At 45.7% G+C, this 21,578-nt stretch overlaps 1 protein-coding gene across 5 annotated transcripts in view; it reads left to right on the top strand.

The window, feature by feature from the left end:
* The first annotated feature begins 333 nt into the window (after nt 1-333).
* ZMYND11 (zinc finger MYND-type containing 11) overlaps nt 334-21,578 on the top strand; it is a 129,052-nt gene continuing 107,807 nt past the window's right edge. Inside the window, exon 1 of one of the 5 annotated variants that reach the window (XM_045874523.3) lies at nt 334-486. The gene's annotated coding sequence lies outside the window, so the exon portion shown is untranslated. Of the gene's footprint in view, nt 487-546; nt 795-1,107; nt 1,228-1,352; nt 1,615-21,578 lie in introns of those variants that run through there. The other 4 variants (XM_064592178.1, XM_045874521.3, XM_054507394.2 and 1 more) reach the window with 4 other exon arrangements.

Here is a 21,578-nt window from a genome sequence, read left to right as displayed (position 1 = left end):
TTCTCTGTTAGATGCACAACTACGAACGAAAAAGAGAAGCTGCTTTGCCTTACACAGATTTGCACTGTTTTTGCCCAACTGATAATGGGTGGTCCTGTTCTTCCGACAGTCCCGTGTGTGCATGCATGAACCCGGGGAATCTAGCACCTCCCTGCAGGTGTTTTTGATGATCCAGTTAACGAGACATCAAAAGCAGGTTACCGGTTTTGCTCACCCACACCCTGACGCCCGCCCAGGCCCCGGCAGCTCGGCCGGCGCACGGCAGCGCACCCGGAGCAGACGTGGGCCCGCATCGCCCCCAGCCCCGCAAGTCCGAGCCTGGCGATGCTGCGAGCGCCGGGAGCTTTGTGCGCTCGGCTCCCGGCTCCCGCGTGCTCGCACGTACGTAGCCTTCACGTGTGTGCCGCTATCAAGTGCATGTGTGGATATGTAAGAATATGCTGAAGCAAATTCGGAGACAGGCGCCGAGGACAGGACGGAGGGAAGGTGGGTGTGGGTGTGGGCGTGCGCGGCGCCGGCCCGGCCGGGAGGGAGCCGGAGCCCGCGGCCCGCACCCCGCGGCCCGCACCCGGAGCCCGCGGCGCGGCCGGCCTGGCCACACAATAAAGTCCGGGGGCGGGCGGGCGGGCGGAGGTGCAGGAGGCCGGGCCGGGCGAGCGGCCGCCCCGCGCACACACCGCCATGTGAGCAGCGCCGCGGCCTCGCAGGACGCAAACTTTCCCCGGCGGCGGCGGCGGCGGCGGCCCAACTTCCCGCCCCCGGCCCCCGGGCCTGCCGCGCGGCGCCGAGACCCCGTAAGTGCGGGCGGCGCCGGGCCCCCCGCGCCCCCGCCGGCCCGCCCGGCCGCCGCCGCCTTCCCGACCGGGCGCGCGCGGCTCTCCGCGGCCGAGGCTTGCAAACATGGCGCCCCTGAAGCGCCGAGCCGGGGAGGGCGGCGGGCGGCGGGGAGCCGGAGCGGAGGCCGGGCCGTGGCGGAGCCGCCGGGAAGCCCGGGGAGGGGGCCGGGGAGGAAGGCGGCGGGCGGCGGCGGCGGCGGCGGGGCCGGGAGGCGGGGAGGCGGCGCGGAGGCCGGGAGGCGGGGAGCACCCCCCCGCGCGCCCCGCAGGCCTGGGCCCGGGAGGCGGCGGCGGCGGCGGGAAGGAGGCGGCGCGGCGGCGGGGCCGGGCGCGGAGGGGGAGGGCCGGGCGCGGCGGCGGCGGCGGCGGCGGCGAGGACCGGAACATAATGGTGGGAGACTCGGCCGCGGCGGGCGCGGGGCGCGGGCGGGGGCGTCCGAACGGTGGCGCCGTCGCTTTGTGGAGCCTGGCCCCGGCTGCAGCCTCTCTGGCAGCCGGTGCGGTGCGCTCGCCGCCCGCCCTCCCGCGAGCAGCCCCGGGCGGCCCGCCGGGCTTTGTGTAGGCGGGCGGGGGCGGCGGGGCCCGCGGGGGTCCCGCCCGCGCCCCCTCGCCCTCGGCGGGCCCGGGAGGGGCGGGCCGGAGGAGGCGGCGGAGGAGGACCGCGCGGGGCCTGCTCGGGCCGGAAGCCGGGGAGTCGCGTGAGCGCCGCCCGCCGGGCCGGCCCTTCCCGCGCCCAGGCCTGGGGCCCGCGGGTTGGGGTCCGCCGGAACGCGGCCCTGTGAGTGGGGGAGGGCGGGGGTGCGGGCGCCGGCGCGGCTCGTTGTGTGAGGGCGGCGGCCGCGGCCGGGCAGGGCGGCCCCCGAGCACCCAGGCGAGGCCCGCTCCGCGTCCCCTGGGGCCGGGTTACGCGGCGGCGAGGCCTGCGCCTCAACAGGTCCTCCCGGGGCCTCGGCGCGGCGTGCGGAGCGGGGCCGGGGGCTGCGGGGCTCGTGGGGCGGCCCGGGCCCCCAGCTTCCACGTGGACGGCCGCTCGCGCGGGGGTGCGGGCCGGCTGCATGCTGTTGGCGGTGCGCGCGGGGCCCGGGCGCGGGTGGGCTCCGGGGGGTCCGGGGGCGCCGAGCAGGTGCCGGGTGGCCTGTGCGGGGAACGGGCGCCTGTGGGCTGGAGCGGCAGTCCGGCTTCCCGAGGTTTGGGTCCTGGGTCCTCCGGTGCCCTGCATCCCCCTATAAGCCTGCTGAACGATCATCTGTTCGTTGAAAGGCAGAAAGTAAAACGCTAACTTGTTTTCTTTTCAACTAAGAAATGGAGTAGTTGTAGCTTACTAATTGTGGGATGCCTAACCTCTTCAGGTTTTGGGGTCATCGATTCTGATTAATGGTTTGAAGTTACCAGGGAGATAGTCTTGGTTGTACTTAAAAAGTTTGAATGCTTTCTGGTAAACAAGGTCACCTTTGTGATTTTTTTTCTGAGTTCTGATTTGTACAATAAGGATATAGAATATGAATTTTTGTTTAGGGGTGTTATTTTCCACGTCTTTGGCTGACTGGCGCTGGTTACAGGGATTATTTTGGTGGACTCTTCTTTATAAGATGGCTAGGCTAGAAAATCAAAGATCAGAAGGTGTGGGATGTGATTATGGCAGAACGAATACATTTTTTTCCCTTGCTTAACTCTACCTGTGGTTAACGGGATTTCTATCTTTTACATGGTACTTCCTCCCCGTAGATGTTGTTCATGTGAAAACTGAGTCTCCCTTTTACGTTCTATAAAGTGGGAAATTTATTTTTGCAGCTACCGGTTGTAAGGTGTTTAAATGCGCACAACTAGTAGTTGCTTTACAAAGAAAAATCACAGAACGTGTTAGTTTTCGCTCCTGAGCGCATGCTGAATATTCCTGGGACACGGTTATGTCGGTACTTTGGATGTCCTCTTGCATGTTTCCTTGAATTGACGCGTGTTTATGTAAACTCTAACCCTTTAGTAATTCTACCCCTTTTCCTTTAGGAGTGGTTTAGATGGTGTGTAATAGAGACACTCCTACCCTTTGGCATACTTGAGACATTAATTGAAATTAAGAATTTTAACATTTGTAGTAGAGGTATGGCTTGCTGTCCTAATAATGCTTCAAGACCTAAACCTCTGGTTGTCCTATTTTCTTTACCTACCTTTACCATCCTTCAATTGAATTTTACCTGGAAGACCTCATATAAGCAAAGAGGTTGTATCTGTGGGGAAAATTGAGTTAATGGCCAGACTTTGCCTTACGATAGTTACAAACTTTTCACTGTTTGAAGACCTTAATTTGTACTTAACACTGACTTTTTTTTTTAAAAGGGTGACTAGGTTTTTTTTTGTCCTTTAGATTAGAGAGGTAACATATAGCAAAATGACTGAAGCCAGATGGCTCGGGTCTGAATCTCTCCTCTGTCATTTTCTAGCAAAGTCACAGCAGGCAAATTACTTAAACTCGCCATGCCTGGTCTCAGTTTCCCCATCTGGAAAACAAGAGGGATAATAACTGTACCAACTTCATAGGGCTATGGATGCATGAATCACTATTAGACTAATTCAAGTCAGTTGAATCAAATTCAGTTTGGGTTGATAATTGGAACGGGTGTGGAAAGGAATGGACCTCTGAAATTGCAGCATAGCATGCTCATGTGTGCCTTGGTTACTAATTTGTGTGTGTTGGAGCATACCTCTGAATCCCTCCATGTGTTCACTTTAGTTATCCCAGAGTTGGAAAATAAGAATTTGTTATATTCCTCAGGGCTCACTAACTTGAAGCAATTTTTAAGGATCTTTTTGTCATTACTTTTTTTGCATTTATTCTCTTTATTTATTGGTAAAATACATGTATCAAAATGAAAATTTTAAAGTGTATAGTCTAGTGGTATTAAATAAATTCACGCTGTTGTGCAGAGAGCATCACCATCCATCTCCAGAATTCTTTTCCTTTTGTAAGACTTAAACTCCATACTCACTGACTCCCTGCCCCCCTCCCCCGGTGCCCAACACCCACCCATCATGACTTCTGTATCTTTGATGAAGGGTCTGGGTAACTGAAGCACATAGTGTAAGAGTTCTTATTTGAACCATTGGTAATCAGTGAATCATTTTCTCTTTTCCCACATCTGTCACCCTGTCTGCAACTGCTTCAGGTTATATGTTTTGTATTCATTTGTAGCAGTAAGACTTTCTGAATAAAGAATCACTGCTTGTTACCTCTTGATTTGATCATTGTGGAATTCATAATCCCTCACCAATATTTTCTCTAGGAATTTTGACAAAAATAACGGATTTGAGTTTAATTTCTACCTGTATTTCTTGCACAACAGCTTTGAGTTACTTTTTTGCAGTGGCATTGTCAAAATTTCAAAACAACTTAAATCTGCTTTGGTGCAGTGATTTTGTGGAGATGAGTAGTGATCTGAAAGTTCTCTGTTTCATCAGTGGTCTGTCCTTTGGTCTTGATTTTTGAAATGTTTTGGTATTCAGAAGTTTGTAACATAAATGAGTACCATGATACTATGTACCAAATAGAGAATGTTCACCAAGTCTTAGCCATTGTGCAAAGTTCTTCACATAGGCTGTTCCACTGTTAGAAATCCTATGAGTGATCATCTTAAAAGCACAGCAGTCTTCCTTTAAATTATGGAAGGCCCCACCACCTCCTAGCACACCCCCATCCCAACACACACTTACCAGCTAGCAGCGTTGTGAGAGAATGTGCTCTGTAGAACATAAAAGTTTGAGAATTCCTGTGATAGGAAGTAAAGTGATAGAAATGAAGTTTAATGGGAGGGAGATAAAAATCAAGTCTAAATACCCAAGAGTATGGCTTTTTTTGAATAAGCAAGTCTTAGCCGTAGTATTTTAGACATATTGTACTGCCTTAAGGAAAGATCTCATTGCACATATGTGTGCCTGTTAATAATTTTCCACTCAGAAAATTCTTAAAAAGTTATTTAGTTGTATTGTGAAAGTGCTATATAATACTTAATGTACAAGTTATGTACAAGTGCAGATAGTATGTATATTTACTTGGATGTTAAAAAATATTTTTGTAGTTCATTACTGGTAGGGACATTTAACAAATTGTTAGATGCTTAGATTTGCAAAATTGAGGTAAATATGTGGAACTTGTAAATATTTAGACATTTAATCTTTCATTGTACTTTTTGATTATATTTTCTATTCGATAGCTAAAAGGCTAAATATTTGCCTAGCTTTACATGAAATTAAAGAAATTACAAGGTAATGGAATACTGTTAAATCCACATTTTAAAGGCATATGGCTCATCTATTCAGAGAAGAGAGAAGTCTAGCAGATCCCGTTATGTTAAAAAGATGTGTATTGATGAAGACTTGTGTGGTGTTTTATTTATTTTGTAAACTGAGTATTTATAGTAGATTAACTAGTTTTGTTTTAAATGCCTTTGTCGTCGTTACTCCATAATTACTGTTTTGTAAGATTAAAGTATTGTGTTTTCTTATGATAGGTACAGTATGTTTTAATACCTTGAGTTCATTAATGAAACATTGTTATTTATGGAATCTACTATGTACTAGACACTTGCCAGGTAACAGTTACTGAAGCAAGGGGAGTGTGGCAGAAGAAAGTGTCTAAGTGCTTTGGGACAATGTATGTGAGTTACAGTATATTGCATTTGAGTTAAGATTACTTTTGAGGGTTTAACAGTGTGTTTTTTTTTTTTTTTAAGATTTGTTTATTTTAGAGAAAGAGCACAGGCAGGAGACAGGCAGACTCCCCACTGAGAACGGGGTAGGGGGGGTCTCGATCCCAGGACCCTGAGATCATGACCTCGAGATCATGACCTGAGCTGAAATCAAGAGTCAGACCCTTAACCGACTGAGCCACCCAGGTGCCCCTTAACACTGTTTCAAATTTTTTTTTTTTTTAAGATTTTATTTATTTATTTGACAGAGAGAGACAACAGCGAGAGAGGGAACACAAGCAGGGGGAGTGGGAGAGGGAGAAGCAGGCTTCCCGCAGAGCTGGGAGCCCGATGCGGGGCTCGATCCCAGGACTCCAGGATCACGACCTGAGCCGCAGGCAGACGCTTAATGACTGAGCCACCCAGGCGCCCCTACACTGATTTCAAATTTATTCTGATTTGTAACTTTGTGATTTTTATTATGTTCACCACTAAAAACAACTTTGTTGTGATTAATAATTTTTTATTTTCTCCAGATGTGAGCTAAACATTTAAGTGACAGGGATACCCACTTAAAATTTTTAATATTTTCTCCAGTTTGATCTACTTAATGTTAAGTAAATTTAAAATATAAAGAGGGAAGAATCTTCTTCACCATTTAGGCATTTATTGTGTAAACACAAAAGAAATATGTGTACAAAATTTTTAATGGGTATGTTGAGAGCTTGTCACCTAATACTAATTCCCACAATTGGGATAAAAAAATGCTAAGTTTTTTAAAAATCAGGAAGATACTGTGATTTATAGCAAGACAATCTGTCATGAATACATTTTAACTTGCATGTATATTCACATTAGGTCCCTTTAGAAGCTTACCTTAGCAGTTTTAGAAAGCTGGGTTTCATTGTAAACATCTTGCTTGTGGCAGCACCATTTTTTTTTTTAAGGGTCACTTAGGTGGGGCGCCTGGGTGGCTCAGTCGGTTAAGTGTCTGTCTTTGTCTCAGGTCTTGGTCTCAGGGTCCTGGGATCAAGTCCCCCATCGGGCTCTCTGCTTGGCAGGGAGTCTTCCTTCCTCTGCCCTTCCCCCTGCTTGTGTGCACACTTGTGCACACACTCATAAATAAATAAAATCTTTAAAAAAAAATAAGGGGGTGATGACACCTGGGTGGCTCAGTCGGTTAAACGTCTGCGTTCGGCTCCTGTCATGATCCCAAGGTCCTGGGATGGAGCCCGGCGTCGGGCTCCTTGCTCAGTGGGGAGCCTGCTTCTCCCTCTCCCTCTGCCTGCCGCTCTGCCTATCTGTGCTCTCTCTGTCAAATAAATAAATTCTTTAAAAAAGGGGGGGCCACTTAGTGAGCACCTACTCTCCCAGGCAGTTGTGTTCTTGCTTTCATCTTTGCAACAGCGAGTTGCAGTAAGGAGTATTATTGCAGATGATGTGATGAGTTACGTTGTTAATAGTTGTAAGTACCCTATAATTTACAAGAAGGCAGTGGACTCAGAAGGTACATTAACAGTGCGGGAGGTCACACAGAGTACAGGATCAGATGGGTTTTGCGTTCAAGTGTATGACTGCCGCACCTATATTCTGTTTGGTTGCTGTTCCCTTAAAATTCACCAACTACTGTGATCTTCATACTGACGTATCTTCATCCTCCAAATGTGCACTTATATTCCCGCAAAAGCACAGAATAGTAAAAGAATGTAACACTATGCCTGCTGCCCTTACAAAAGGAGGTGGTGGGAAGAAAGGAGTATTAGGTACCTCCTGGTAGTCAGAACGTTCCAAATGCAGAGTTCCTGTTAATTGTAGTTTCACTGGTAATAACAGCTAGTGATGAAGGGCAGGCATCAATAATGGGTTCTTTGTCTTACTGTTCCTGCTGGCAGCTCACACTAGGAAGATAACTTGGCATAGGGGCGCCTGGGGGGCTCAGTTGTTAAGCATTTGCCTTCGGCTCAGGTCATGATCCCAGGGTCCTGGGATCGAGTCCCACGTGGGGCTCCCTGCTCAGCAGGGAGCCTGCTTCTCCCTCTCCCACTTCCCCTGCTTCTGTTCCTGCTCTCGCTGTGTCTCTCTCTGTCAAATAAATAAAATAAAAAAAATCTTAAAAAAAAAAAAACTTGGCACAGGTGTTGGGGGGAACCTACAGTCTTTATTTTAATCCTCAGGCATAGAAGAGAAGGGTGAACATTTTCAGAGTGAAGTCCAACACGAGTGTTCTTGCTGTATTAGGGGAAGGCATTGTCTTGAGGAAGCTTTTAGCATTCCTTTTGCAGAATAAGTTCAATTTGGATGGAAGTAGCGAATTTCTTGAAAGTAGCACTAAGTGCTGAGGCTTTAGAGTTCAGTAGGTGTTTCCTTTTCCCTAAAATAAAGTAATATGAGCGACATATGGTGGAGAGAGAGAAGATGAATTGAGTTGTAGCATGAGCAGACCCAGACCATTGGTGCTTCTCAGAAGGGATGTTGGGATGGGATATTAAGTACGGTTTTCTCATTTAATAGCTGTGGAAAGATTTTTAAGAAGTCTTTTAATGAAGGGTAAGCATTGAGAAGGCTCTGCATGGGGAGACTATCTCAGCATAAAAGCTGTTAGGAAGTTCTCATGTTTTTTGTAGATTCTTGATTTATCTGCCTGTTGGTGGTTTTTCCGTCTCTGAGCTGCACCTGAGAAATGATATCTGGGAGATCAAGTCCTTAATTTGCAATTGGTTTTGATGTGTAGCACATCTACTTTAACTGCTAAGGCCTTCCAGTAAGAACAACTGAGGTTAATTTATTTGGGATTTCCATTGATACTGTCTTTAAAAAGACTTTTCAGGCATTTTATTTATCATTAGAGGTGTTCTCTTTTTAGATTATAGAGGATATAAAGTTCAAGGTGATTTATTTTTCTTTTGTACTTTTTTTTTTTTTAAGATTTACTTATTAGAGAGAGAGAGAATCTAAAGTAGACTCCCCGCTGAGCTGGGAGTCTGACGCAGGGCTCGATCCCAGGACCCTGGGATCATGACCTGAGCCGAAATCAAGAGTCAGACGCTTAACCGACTGAGCTACCCAGGCGCCCCTTTCTTTTGTACTTATAATTTAATATTTTTTATGTTTAAAAATATCACATTTAATATATAATGTCAGAATACCGGTTATCTTTTATTTTGAAATGCCCTCTTTTACTATTCTGCACGCCTGTATTCTAGATACACGTAATTTTAGGAAGCCTCTCACTTGCGATCTGTACTCATGTTGGATTGTTTCAGGTAAGAAACTTTGATTTGAGTGATTTGAAAGTTAAATTTTATTTTCTGAGGATTATTAAAAGTAGCTTTTAGTCTGTTATTTTCAGGTGACTTAAACTGAGCAACCACTAGTCCAGTTTCAAGCTGGGTTTTCTCCCGGCTCGTTAGTTCTGTGGAAACCAGGGTGTGTAGCAGGTGGGCTTGAAAGGGGAGGAAGTGGCCCGGGCAGCCTCCCTTGGTGCTGGTTGGTGGTGCGGGCGCAGCCCCGTCCACACTTCATCTCCCGCTGCTGTCGGTCCTCTGACTTTTTCTACTTGTATGTCACGTGACAAACACAGCTTTTAGAGTGTGTCGTCACATTTTCTTAACTGTACACAATTTTCTCAGTTTTAGATTACCAGATACATTCAGAAGTTGTAGTACTTGCTGTTGTTTGAAATGCATTTTAAATGGAGTGTTGTTTTTTTTTTAAAGATTTTATTAGAGCACGGGTTGGGGGGGAGGGGCAGTGGGAGAGGGAGAAGCAGGCTCCCCGTTGAGCAGGGAGCCCGATGCAGGACTCCATCCCAGGACCCTGGGATCATGACCTGAGTTGAAGGCAGACGCTTCACAGACTGAGCCACCCAGGCGCTCCTATGGAGTGTTCTTCGGAATTTCACCTTGAAGAGCAGCGTGGGAAATGTTAGACGGATGTCACCAGTAGGAGGCAGTATTTGTTCTTAAGTTGAGATACCATTTCCTCGAATGTCTAAATACTATAAATAATAGGAAGAGGATCACAGGAAGTTTGATTTATAGGGAGCAATTGAGAGAAATTTGAATTCTCCCAAATGACATGCTGACTTGAATGCTGGCCTACTGAGGCTAGGCGGCCACTGGCTCTGCTCGGGGCCTCTTCTCTGTGCCATGGCTTGGACACTTGTTGAGCAGTGAGTGGAGGTAACTGGGAGCCCCTCCTCCTCTCCTTCATCGGCCCCAGGGGATGCTGCTCACCCTGTCATTCAGGCTATTTTGGAGTCCGCTCTCCTCTCCTGCTGTCCTCTATGTAAAACTTACTTCAGCCAGTAATTCTGTTGATCCTTTCAGTAGTGATTTATATTTTAATGTAGTACTGGTTGTATTAATAATACTTTGTAACTTTTACTTGGGTATCCACCTTTCCCCTCCTCATTCCACCTCCAGTGCTGAAGTCAGCTCAAAATTTGCTTTACGGTTGGTGGGCATTTTTGTTCTCTGCCGAGTTTCGTCTTCACCTTATTGCCAACCCTCAGTGATCTGTCCCCTCAATTTGACCGCTTTAGCCTCCGCTAGTTCTTCTATTGTTTGTTATTACTGAAGCTTTACCCCGTAATCGTCTTCCCAGTTCCTTGACCTGACAACCCTGACTGAAGTTCCCGTGTAACAGCGTAGTGCTGGACATGGTGCGCGTAGATGGACAAAAGAACGCTGCTTTCTGTCTTCGTTGCCTGCATGGTGTAGGCACCGCACGATCATCTGGGCCCCAGATCCTACTTGATTTCTCATGTCAGCTCATCTTCCACTTTCCAGAATGACTTACTCCCCTGGGCGAGAGAGGGCCCGTGCAGGAAGTCCCGTACCCCACCCGGGATCTGCAGACGTACCTGCACTCCCCATCTCCTCAGAATCCTTCTTAACACGGCAGCCTATACAGGTGATATGAGACCAAGCCTTGTCATACCCTTTTTCAAGATTACAGGAAACACATTTTCACCAAATTAAAACTTGAAGTACTTTAGAAACAGACATTGTATTAAAATAACAGGTATTTGGCAGTTTAGCTACAGAAAGTGCCAAATTTACTGACAGACTTTGTCAGTGTCCTCCTGTTGCTATACACTTCACAGTGGAAGATGCGGAAAGTGTCAGGTTGTCTGGAATATGTAATCCAGTATTTCCTACGTTTTCAAAGGTAGTATAAACTTTGATATGTATATAACATCCGTTCAACAAAGACAGTGTAAGAAACAAGCCCGGACTGTGTGTTATGCAGTCCTGCTCAGAGGTCAGAGGTCAGCCTGAATGCATGCTTTTCTGGAGGTTTGGCATCGGTGCAGGAGTGCGTGCCAGGAGCCCACGTGCCGCGTAGTCTCACCCCTCGCGTGATTGGCGGTCTGTGATCTGGAAAATGGTCATGTAACTTCTTAGTTCTTCTGTTGCTCATTCATTATAATAAAAATATACATACAGTAAAATGAGATTTGCTCCTTCATGATCGTAAAATATCCTTAAAGGGACTGCTAAATAATTGAGGGTTTAACTTATAGTTGATTCTCATGTAATCAGAATGTACATAATGGAAAAGTTCAACTGCAAACTTTGGTCTAATTTTATGCATTAAAGAGATGGTATTTTAAAGGCAAATGTATTAGGAAGAAAGAGAGGTCGTTATAAACGGAGATTAAATTCATTCCAACATTTATTAGGTGATATGTGTTACTGTTAGTGTAAGCTATTTGCCGTGGATGAAATTGCCCTGTTTCCTGTGTCCCTCTGCTCTCTGTCCCTTCATCATGGTGCTCATACGTACTTAGGTTGGTCCTGAAGACAGAATGGTTATTTGTCCTTATTCAAGGTTAACGTTTACTAGTATACAATCTGCAAATTATGATAAAATCCCCTTAAAAAAATATTTGAGAAATTAAGCCTTCTCATAAACTCAGCATCTGCTAGTATGGTTGCTGTAAATGAGTGATCATTTAACAATGATTTCCAACACAAACATCATGTGCCCTGTTTTGTAGATTTTTAAGTTCCTAAAAGACAGTGATTGTGTCATTTTACCAGACGTGTTAGGAAATAATGTGATGAGCATATCCTTAGGTCAAGTAGTACGTCTTCTGTCTGGTGGCATCTGTTCCGTGCTGGCTCCGTCTAACTAGAAATATGGTAGAAGCTTCGGTTTTCTTCATATCCCCGCTTTCAGGGTGTTTGCGTTACAGTGTCCTAAAAATGACTATTTAAAGCATTTAAAAAGTAAAGACATTTTATTATAATTACAGTTGATTCTTTTTATTCACCGTAGTCCTGTGCTGTCAGGTCACCGCAAACACTGAATTCCCCAACCGGGATCCTTTGCCTGTGGGGGAAATACAGGCCTATGTTCCTGCCAGCTCTCGGGTCACATTTTTGTGAACCAAAATGCCATTTCCATGCTACAGGGTCATTTGCTAAAATCCTTGTAAAAAAGCCAGTCTCAATGCTGAAAACTTATTCTCCATGACCCTTTTACTGCATAAATTTGTCTGCCAAATTTAACTTTTTTCGCGGGGTGTCCCTTTTTGAAACACGCCAGCCAGCCAGCACTACTAGCTGAGGAAGATTCAGTGTTTTCCTAACCCCAGGTAACGTGACTGTAAATTTCCTTGGCTGTCAGCCTCACAGTGGTGCTACACTTTTTGATCTGTTGATCTGTTGTCCTCTCCTGGGTCCACAAATGTTGCTGCGTTTCCACCTTCTGTGCACCGTAGATCCTTGAGCACTTTCCAGACTGGCCTCAGGCACAAATGGGCACATCTTCTCTCCTCCCTGGTTCTGGGTGATGGCCCCATAACCATAATCGAGTACCTGAAGGATGCTTGCTTGACACCCCAGAGCCAGCCATGGCCTGCTGGGCTCAGCACAGCATTTCAGCACTATGCTTGGGCTGTTCACACCAGGAGATCACCAGCACAGCACAAAAATGCAAAAAACGTGGCATTAAGTAGCCTGCAGAAAGGACACCGTCGACAGTCTGAGCTGGAATAGGAGGCAGCCCCGGTTCCCCTGCAGCTGGGATCCTGCCCTGTCCTGAGCGCCCACTGGTCCTAAGTATGGATTTCAGCAAGCAGGTGAACTCACAAACGTGCAATATGCAAATAATGAGAATCCATGCTGATTTTCATGTTTGTATCTTTTATTTCATCCAAAAGTTCATGGCTACAAATAAAATACGAGAAAATTGCTCTTATTTTGACTTCTGTTAATTGGACAGTTTTCCCCTGTAGTTTTCTGTCTTTAAAAATAGAGAACACAGAGCAGCACTTGTGTAGACAAGGGTCACACATGTTAAAAAGAAAACAAACTTGAAAACATGTTTGGCCTCAAAAGCAGTCTTAAGAAAAGTGGATTAAGACAGGATACAGTGTTTGCACTTTTGGCTTTGGTTGAACATTAGAACAAGACCAGGGGCACCTGGCTGGCTGGAGTGTGTGATTCTTGATCTTAGGGCTGTGTGTTTGAGTCCCACGTTGGGCATAGAGATGACTTAAGACCAAAGAATCTAAAAAGGCTAATTCATATCCGTGGTAGCAGGGATCTAAAAACCCTACCCTTCATTCAGAGAAGAACTACCCTCCTGCACCATGACCCTGTCATCAGGGTGGTGGTCTGATATTTGGTGGGTAGACATTTAAAACAAATTTTAAAGGGAAAGGGAATCTTGAGAAACATGCACACTAGAAAGAGGTTAGTGTGTCAGTGACTGGTGAACAGTAAGGGGATAGACAATTACAAAAGTCAAGTCCACAAATGTAAGAAGCTTGACTGGTGTGTAAAGGTGAGTTTGCTCCCCGCGGGATTTTCAACAGTGTCTGGAGACATGCAGACATGCTTGATTGTCATGCCTTGGGAGATTGTCATGTCTAGTGGGTAGATGCCAGGGACTCTGCTGACAGCTTCCACAACACAGACGTCTGCTGCGTGAGAGGGTCCGAGGTTGAGAACCCTGGTGCAGGGCAGGCAGGTGTCTGTGTGCGTGATGATGACCGTGGCTTATCAGGAGAATGTGTGTTTGCTGTCTCTGTACTCAGTTTAAGCAGGTAGTTTGTATCTATCTAATTTTTGTTCGATTTCCGTCACCTTGCTTTAAGGAAATTTTAATGCTAAAAAAAAAATCACTTATTTTGAAGACTTACACATCTTTAAATTTTATTTATTTATTTATTTGACAGAGAGGGAGACACAGTGAGAGCAGGAACACAAGCAGGGGGAGTGGGAGAGGGAGAAGCAGGCTCGCCGCTGAGCAGGGAGCCCAATGCTGGGCTCGATCCCAGGACCCTGGGTTCATGACCCGAGCCTATGGCAGACGTCCAATGACTGGGCCACCCAGGCGCCCCGCATCTTTAAGTTTTTAAAAGTTCTTTAAATTCCAGTATAGTTAATATGCAGTGTTATATTAGTTTCAGATGTACAGTGTAATGATTCAACAATTCTTACATGTCTTGTTTTTAAATAAGGATAAACTAAGTATTTGTTTGTTATTGTTTTTTACTTACGTTAAGTCCTGTAACAGTAACTTGTTGGAAAGCTTTTTTCCTTGTCGTGTGATTAATTTCTTAACATAAATATGGTGATTAGAGGTATGCATACTTTAGCTTAAAGGTCCTTATTTAAATTTAAAAACTCTAGTGCACTCACCTTTAGATACTGTGAAAACCATAAATTTGGAGGTAGACTAGTAGATTATATTCTTTTGAGAGGTTTGGCATAGTTTGGTCTGCATTTTCATAAATATCCAGGACATGAGTCAGAGTACTAATTAGTAAAAGCACAAAGTAATGTGAGTCAAAAGGAATACAAACAAAAAATACCTTCGTATTAATATTTTATGTAGGCACAGATCTTTTCATAGATTTTATACGGCCAAGTTTCAAATATCAATCTTTGATATTTTTTGCTGGCAGAGGGTTAGGGTTATGGTTTTTTTCAACAGAATTTTATAATTTATACTTAATCACTGTTATTTTCTGTTATTAAGGATAACCTACTATGGGGATGCTTGGATGGCTCAGTCAGTGAAGCGTCTGCCTTCTGCTGGGGTCATGATCTCAGGGTCCTGTGATCGAGTCCGGCATTGGCTCCCTGCTCAGTTGGAAATCTGCTTCTCCCTTTCCCTCTCTCCCTCCCCCTGCTCTTTCACGTGTGTGCTCTCTCTCTCTCTCTCTCTCGCTCGCTCGCTTGCTCGCTCTCTGACGAATCTTTTTTAAAAAAGGATAAGTTGCTATGTACAATATTGAATGTTTGATACTAGGTCTTGGGAACTTGAGGAAAATAGTTTATAGATTTAAAATATATGGTGAACTGTTAATTACTGAAGCATAGAAGGTTCGTGTAATTCTACTTTTGTGTATGGTCCTCACTTGAATAAGACGATATGTCCTTTGGCTTCTGAGACTTGTGTTTTAAGTGCACAATTCAGTGGTTTCTAGCACATTCTTAAGATGGTGCTGTCCTTCCTCTGGGCTCTGTTCCTCCTCCTTCAGGGTCTCCATCCTCCCTGCGCTGTCGGTCCTCCTCCTTCGCGTGCTGTTCGTCCTCCATGCTGTCCCCCCCCCCGTGCTGTCCCTCCTCCTCCCTGAGCTGTCCCTCCTCCGTGCACTGTCCTTCCTCCACGCTGTCCCCCCTCCTCCCCGTGCTGTCCCTCCTCCTCCATACGCTGTCCCTCCTCTACACTGTCCCCCCTCCTCCGCGTGCTGTCCCCCCTCCTCCGCGCGCTGTCCCCCCTCTGTGTGCTGCCCCCCCGCGCTCTGTCCCCCCCCCCCGCGCGCTGTCCCCCTTCCGTGTGCTGTCCCTCCTTCTCTGCGCGCTGTCCCTCCTCTGTGCACTGCCCCCCCCCCCCCCCCCGCACGCTGTCCATGCGGATTGGCCCATCCTAGATGTTTCCCGTGGGTGGATGCCTGCTGCATGTGGCCTCCTGTGTCCGCATTCTGTCACTGAGCATACTGTTATCGAGGTTCCTCTACGTTAGAGCACGTGTAAGCGCTTCCTTCCTTTTTATGGAGGTAGAATTGACATGATGCCGTGTGTAAGGTGTACCATGTGTTGCTTGGATGCACTTACATATTTCCATACGATTACCACCATGGAGTTATCCAACAGCTCCATCACGTCACATAATTATGATTTCTGTTTTGTGGTGAGAACATTTAAGATCAGGCCTCTCAGCAGCTTTCAGGTGTATGATATGGTATGGTTAACTATAATTACGGTGCTGTGCGCTATATCCCCAGAACTTGTTTATCTTCCAATGGAAGTTTATACTGTTTGACCAACACCTTTCCAATTCTCTTTGTCATTGGCTAGGTCATAGCCAACTTCCTTCCTCTTTTGAGAAGCAGCTGAGAGATTTTAAAAGCATCTGCCTCGTTTCCCACATGAAGGTACCAGCCTGTGTGTTTGCGGCTGGTCTTCTTAGGTGTGAAGTGCCATCTCACTGTGGTTCTAATTTGCATTTTCCTAATGACTGATGATGTTGGACATCTTTTCATGTGCTTATTGGTCATTTGTTTATCTTCTTTGGAGAAATGTCTCCTTATATCCTGATATCTGTTCATGTCATTGTGCATGTTTTAATTGGGTTGTCTTTTTAACAAATTTAAGGTTATGCATAGAAGTCTTTTATCAGATATATGATTTGCAAATATTTTGTCCCTTCTCTGGATTGTATTTTCACTTTAGTGATGGTATCCTGTGAAGCACAAAAGCTTCTAATTTTCTTTTTCTTTTCTTTTTTTTTTTTAAAGATTTTATTTATTTATTTGAGAGAGAGAATGATGAGAGAGAGAGCACATGAGAGGGGGGAGGGTCAGAGGGAGAAGCAGACTCCCTGCTGAGCAAGGAGCCCGATAGGGGACTCAATCCTGGGACTCCAGGATCATGACCTGAGCCGAAGGCAGTCGCTTAACCAACTGAGCCACCCAGGCGCCCAAAACTTCTAATTTTCACGAAGCCTACTTCTTCTTTGCGTTTTTGCTTGAATGATTTCAAGCTTGACGCTTCATTCTTCTTTACACCTGCTTTGTACCCCACTGTGTGGGCGCCCCATGCTGTATTGAAGCAGTCAGTATTGCAGGGAGCACTGTGATAAATGGCTTTGTGCACATAACATTTGTGATTGTAAATGCATAAGCGATTTTGGTGGTTACTGCCACTTTCCCTCACATGAAGGCTGCCGTTTGTATTCCCACCAGCAGGGTAAGAGGATGGTGATTGCTCTGCAGGTACATAGAGGATATTGCCAGGCTCTTCTATTTCCGCTAGTCTGATAGGTGAGAAATGTTTAATTAAAATGGAGTAGATTACTCTTCGAATAGATTTCTGTAAGCACTTGGGGCTAAATCTGAACTTTTTATCTTGTTCCATTCTGTCTTTTCATGTGCTGGTACCCCCACTGTATTAATTGTATTTATTAATAATTGTGTATTCTTGCTAGGGCTAGCTCTTACTGTTTTTCTTTTTTTGGAAATTTTTGCTATTCTTCCTAGTGAACTTTTATAAAAATGTTTTCTTGCTCCAGAAAAAATAATTTTGAGTATTGTAATTGAAATTGCATTAACTTATAAATTAACATAGGAAGAATTGGCATTTTGATGATACTGAGCCTTTCTACCCAAGAACATGATAGATCTTTTCATCGATTCAATTATACATTTATGTTTTTCAAGAGCATTTTATAATTCTCACCATATTGGTGTCTCTCAGATATTTCAGTTTCTTTTATCTTCTGTTTTTGTAAATGGGATGCATTTTTATATTTCTTTTAAGTTTATTGTTCATGCACATGAAGGTGTTGATTGCTACATGTTACTTTTTTATCCCATTTTATTAAATATTTTGGTTGTCATTTTCATTAATTCTTTTTACGTTTCTGGATGCATAATCATATCATCTGCATCATGAGCAAATAGAGATAGTGCTACCCCCCCGGCCCCCCTAATTTCTGTTCTTCTGATTGTTTCCTGCTGTGTCCTTGCATTGGAAAATACCTCCAGTGCAGAATTCAAGAAGAACGGATGTAGTGAGGACCCATAACTCTTTATTTTAGCAGAGAATTCTCTAATATTTCTTCAGGAATGCTGGCTTTGTCGCTATATACATGTATATGTACATATAGTATCCCTCATTTTGTGTTTTTTACATGAATGGATGTTAAATTTTGTCAAGCCCTTTTTCAGCACCCACGGAGGTGATCACATTCTTCTAAGTTCTCATTAATTATGTTCATGTGTTTCCTAAGGTCGAACCATCACTTCATTCCTGGAAAACTGCATTTATTTTAATGTGCTGCTTGGTTCTGCTTGCAAGAAGTTTACTTAAGATTTCTGCAAGGCTATCCATAAACTTATATGTATTGTTTATTGTTTATAGTATAAGTTTGTGTGTTTATTAAATCTAAGATAGTCTCCATTTTACCCTGGCCCCTCTCGTGCTCTGTCTGATGTGGACTGGAGTCTCTCGGGGTCAGCTGTAGAGTGCTTGGCCCAGCAGTTTTCTCTGTCTGCTTCCTGTATTTGGTCCTGTTCTGGGACAGCACAGGATTCCCGGGGCTTCCTTGATTATGGTGTATTTATTCATATTAGTTGTCTGCAGATGGAAAGTCTCTTCACTAAAAATTCAAACTTCACTAGTTGATCATTTGAGTAGTTATGGAAATTCATGTTGAAAATGATTTTTTCTGGGGCGCCTGGGTGGCTCAGTCATTAGGCGTCTGCCTTCGGCTCAGGTCGTGGTCCCAGGGTCCTGGGATCGAGCCCCGCATTGGGCTCCCTGCTCAGCGGCGAGCCTGCTTCTCCCTCTCCCACTCCCCCTGTTGTATTGCCTCTCTTGCTGTGTCTCTCTCTGTCGAATAAATAAATAAAATCTTTAAAAAAAAAAAAAAGATTTTTCCTCAGAATTTAGAAGGTGCTCACCCATCATTTCCTGGCTTGCACATTGCGGTTGAGAATCAGACACATCCCAGTGTGCGGCCTCTCCCCACAGTTGTGGCAACCTGGAGGCGCTTCTGCTCCCTGTCCTCCTGCCATTCCTGCTCCAGGCACCTGACGAGCCCTTTCTGTCTGCTCTTCAGTGCTACGAGCTTTTCCTGAATCTCTTTCTCCCCTCCAGAGTCTCTTTCTGAAACTCTAGTTATTCAGATAGCATATGACCTGTCAGATTCTCTCCTCTGGTCTCCTATTGTGCATTTCTTGTCTTTTTGTTCTACGCTATAGGCCATTGCCTCTACTTTATCTTCTATTCCTTTAAGGGAACGTGTTATTTATCATCTTTAAAAATTTTCTCAATATTCCTGTTTATAGTATTCTGTTTATGGGTTCATAGATGCAATTCCTTTTCTGTCTCTTTGACATCAGTTATGTGTATTTTGAAAGTCCTTACTATTCCTGCATTTTCTGTTTAAGTCCCCTTTCCCCCCGCCCCCTTTTCTGTTTGCATGAAATGACCTTTTTCTCTTTTACTGAGAAGCTGTTCTCCAGTGTCTGGTGACCCTTGGCTGTCTGTCCATATTGAAGTGTGAGGCACTAGAAAGCTAGTTGAAATTGTGTATGGGCTTTACTGTAGGGATGTCAGGGGCCAGATGGCTGTTTCTTAGGTTCCCTCAAACGTCAGTGTCTAAAGGTCCTTTTTTGGGGCACCTGGGTGGCTCAGTCATTAAGCATCTGCCTTCAGCTCAGGTCATGATCCCAGGGTCCTGGGATCGAGCCCCACATCGGGCTCCCTGCTCTGAGGGAAGCCTGCTTCTCCCTCTCTCACTCCCTCTGCTTGTGTTCCCTCTCTCTCTGTGTCTCTTTCTGTCAAATAAAGAAATAAAATCTTTTTTTTTTTTTTTAAAGATTTTATTTATTTGAGACAGAGAGAATGAGAGAGAGAGCACATGAGAGGGGGGAGGGTCAGAGGGAGAAGCAGACTCCCTGCCGAGCAGGGAGCCGGATGCGGGACTCGATCCCAGGACTCCAGGATCATGACCTGAGCCGAAGGCAGTCGCTTAACCAACTGAGCCACCCAGGCGCCCCAAGAAATAAAATCTTTAAAAAAAAATAAATAAATAAAGGTCCTTTTTCTGAGATAATTTAATTTCTCCAGAATGTTCTCATTTGGCCTCTTGCCTGAGCTTGAGATCAGGTACCTGGAATTTGGTGGTAGAAAGGAGATGCCAGGTATTTACAATTCATCATGTAGATTTTTATTTAGCCTCTTATTTGTCGTCTGTATCTCCCCAGCACCCTTCTTGTTGCTGGCTGTACTTTCTGGTTCTTCATATTCATAGCCTGTATCCCCTGTTTCCTCAGGGGTGAGGATGGGTAAGCCATCTAAATGAACCTGATAACGCTACAGATCCAGGAGTCGAATTGCTTCTTGTCCAGTCTATTAAATAAGGCCATTTACTCAGCATCCCTGATTATCCCAAAACCTGCTGCTTCCTGTTTCCAGCGTTTGTGAAGTTGTAGGCAGGTGGCTTGCTTCTCATCATTAAACCCCTGTGTAAATTTGATCTCTGTTTGGCCAGAACATTTGTAGTTCCTGTATCTTTTTCCATTTTTTGTGGAGTATATGTTCATCAAAGATGTTTGTTTGGGGGCGCCTGGGTGGCTCAGTCCTTAAGCATTTGCCTTCGGCTCAGGTCATGATCCCAGGGTCTTGGGATCGAGCCCCGCATCGGGCTCCCTGCTTGGTGGGAAGCCTGCTTCTCCCTCTCCCACTCCCCCTGCTTGTGTTCCCTCTCTCGCTGTGTCTCTGTCAAATAAATAAAATCTTAAAAAAAAAAATGTTTGGTTTTGTTTGTTACTTTTAGAGAACGGGGTAGAATAGAAAAATCTCTATTCTGTCATCTAAGGATTACCTACTTAAATCAGATTCTGTTGCCACTCCTGTCTGTACCCCATCCAAGGCTTTCCCGTTGTGGCCTAAAATACATGTTTTCCCTTTGCACAGCTGGTTCTTTTTCATCATTCAGGTCTTACCTCAAATACAATCTCCTTAATTTTCTAGGAGAGTCAGGATTGGTTAGGTTCTGCTGCAGTAACAAGCGACCTCCACATCTCAGTGGTGTCGAAGAACAATGATTCCTCCTCATGTGATGCATCCCTCATAGATTGGCTGACAGCTCTGCTGTGCACTGTCCTCATTCTGGGACCTAGGATGACACAGCCCCCATCTGGAGCATTGTCATTACCCGTGGCATAAAGAAAAAAAGCATAGCAGATCATAGATTCTAAATCTTCCAAAATAGATTGGCATAGATCCTTTTTACTCAGAATCCATTTGCCAAATCTAGTCACATGGCCAAGCCTAGTTTTAAGACAGAGGGGAAGTGCAGTCCTCCCAGTGCCAGGGACAAGAACTGCAAGCATTTGGTGAGCAAACACTAAGGACTACCATAGCAACTTGACCAACCAAAGCAGAGGAGCTGTGTTAGGCAGGGTTCTCCAGAGAAACAGAACCCGTAGGACGCGTGCACGCACACAAACGGAGATTTATCGTGAAGGCTCTGCTGTGTGTTTATGGAGGCTGGGGGTGGGGGGGCCCCAAGACCTGTAAGCTGGAGACCAGGAAAGCCAGTGGTGTGCTCCTGGCCAAGTCCAAAGGCTTGAAAGCCAGTGGAGCTGATGGTGTAAATCCCTGTTCCAAGTCAGGAGAGGAGAGGAGATGGCCACCTTAACAGGTAGAAAGGAAAGGCACCTCCCTCCTGCCTCAGCCTTTTGTTCTGCCCAGGCCCCCCGTGGATCAGAGGCCCACTCACAGTGGAGAGGGAAGTCTGCCGAGTCCACGGATTCAGGTGTTAATCTCACCCAGAGACCATGTCTAGCCAGCCATCCGAGTGCCTATGGCCTGGGACACACACAAAATTAACCATCGCTGCAGCCTTCTCCTTGTTTCCTTCATAGGACTTGGCGCTATCCGAATTCATCTCGTTTTTAGTTTCTTGTCTGCCCCCCCCCCCCCCCCTTTCTGACTTGTCCATGATGGCCCTAGTACCTAGAGCAGTGCTTGGCAAGGAGCAGGTGTTCATAGACCCTGGATGCATGATGACTAGAGGACGGGCGTTT

The sequence above is a fragment of the Mirounga angustirostris genome, unplaced genomic scaffold (genome assembly GCF_029215605.1).
Source record: "Mirounga angustirostris isolate CCGP_5_RB_7025 unplaced genomic scaffold, mMirAng1.0.hap1 SCAF_5, whole genome shotgun sequence".
NCBI classification, from domain to species: Eukaryota; Metazoa; Chordata; class Mammalia; order Carnivora; family Phocidae; genus Mirounga; species Mirounga angustirostris.
This window is presented reverse-complemented; position numbering and strand designations above follow the sequence as displayed.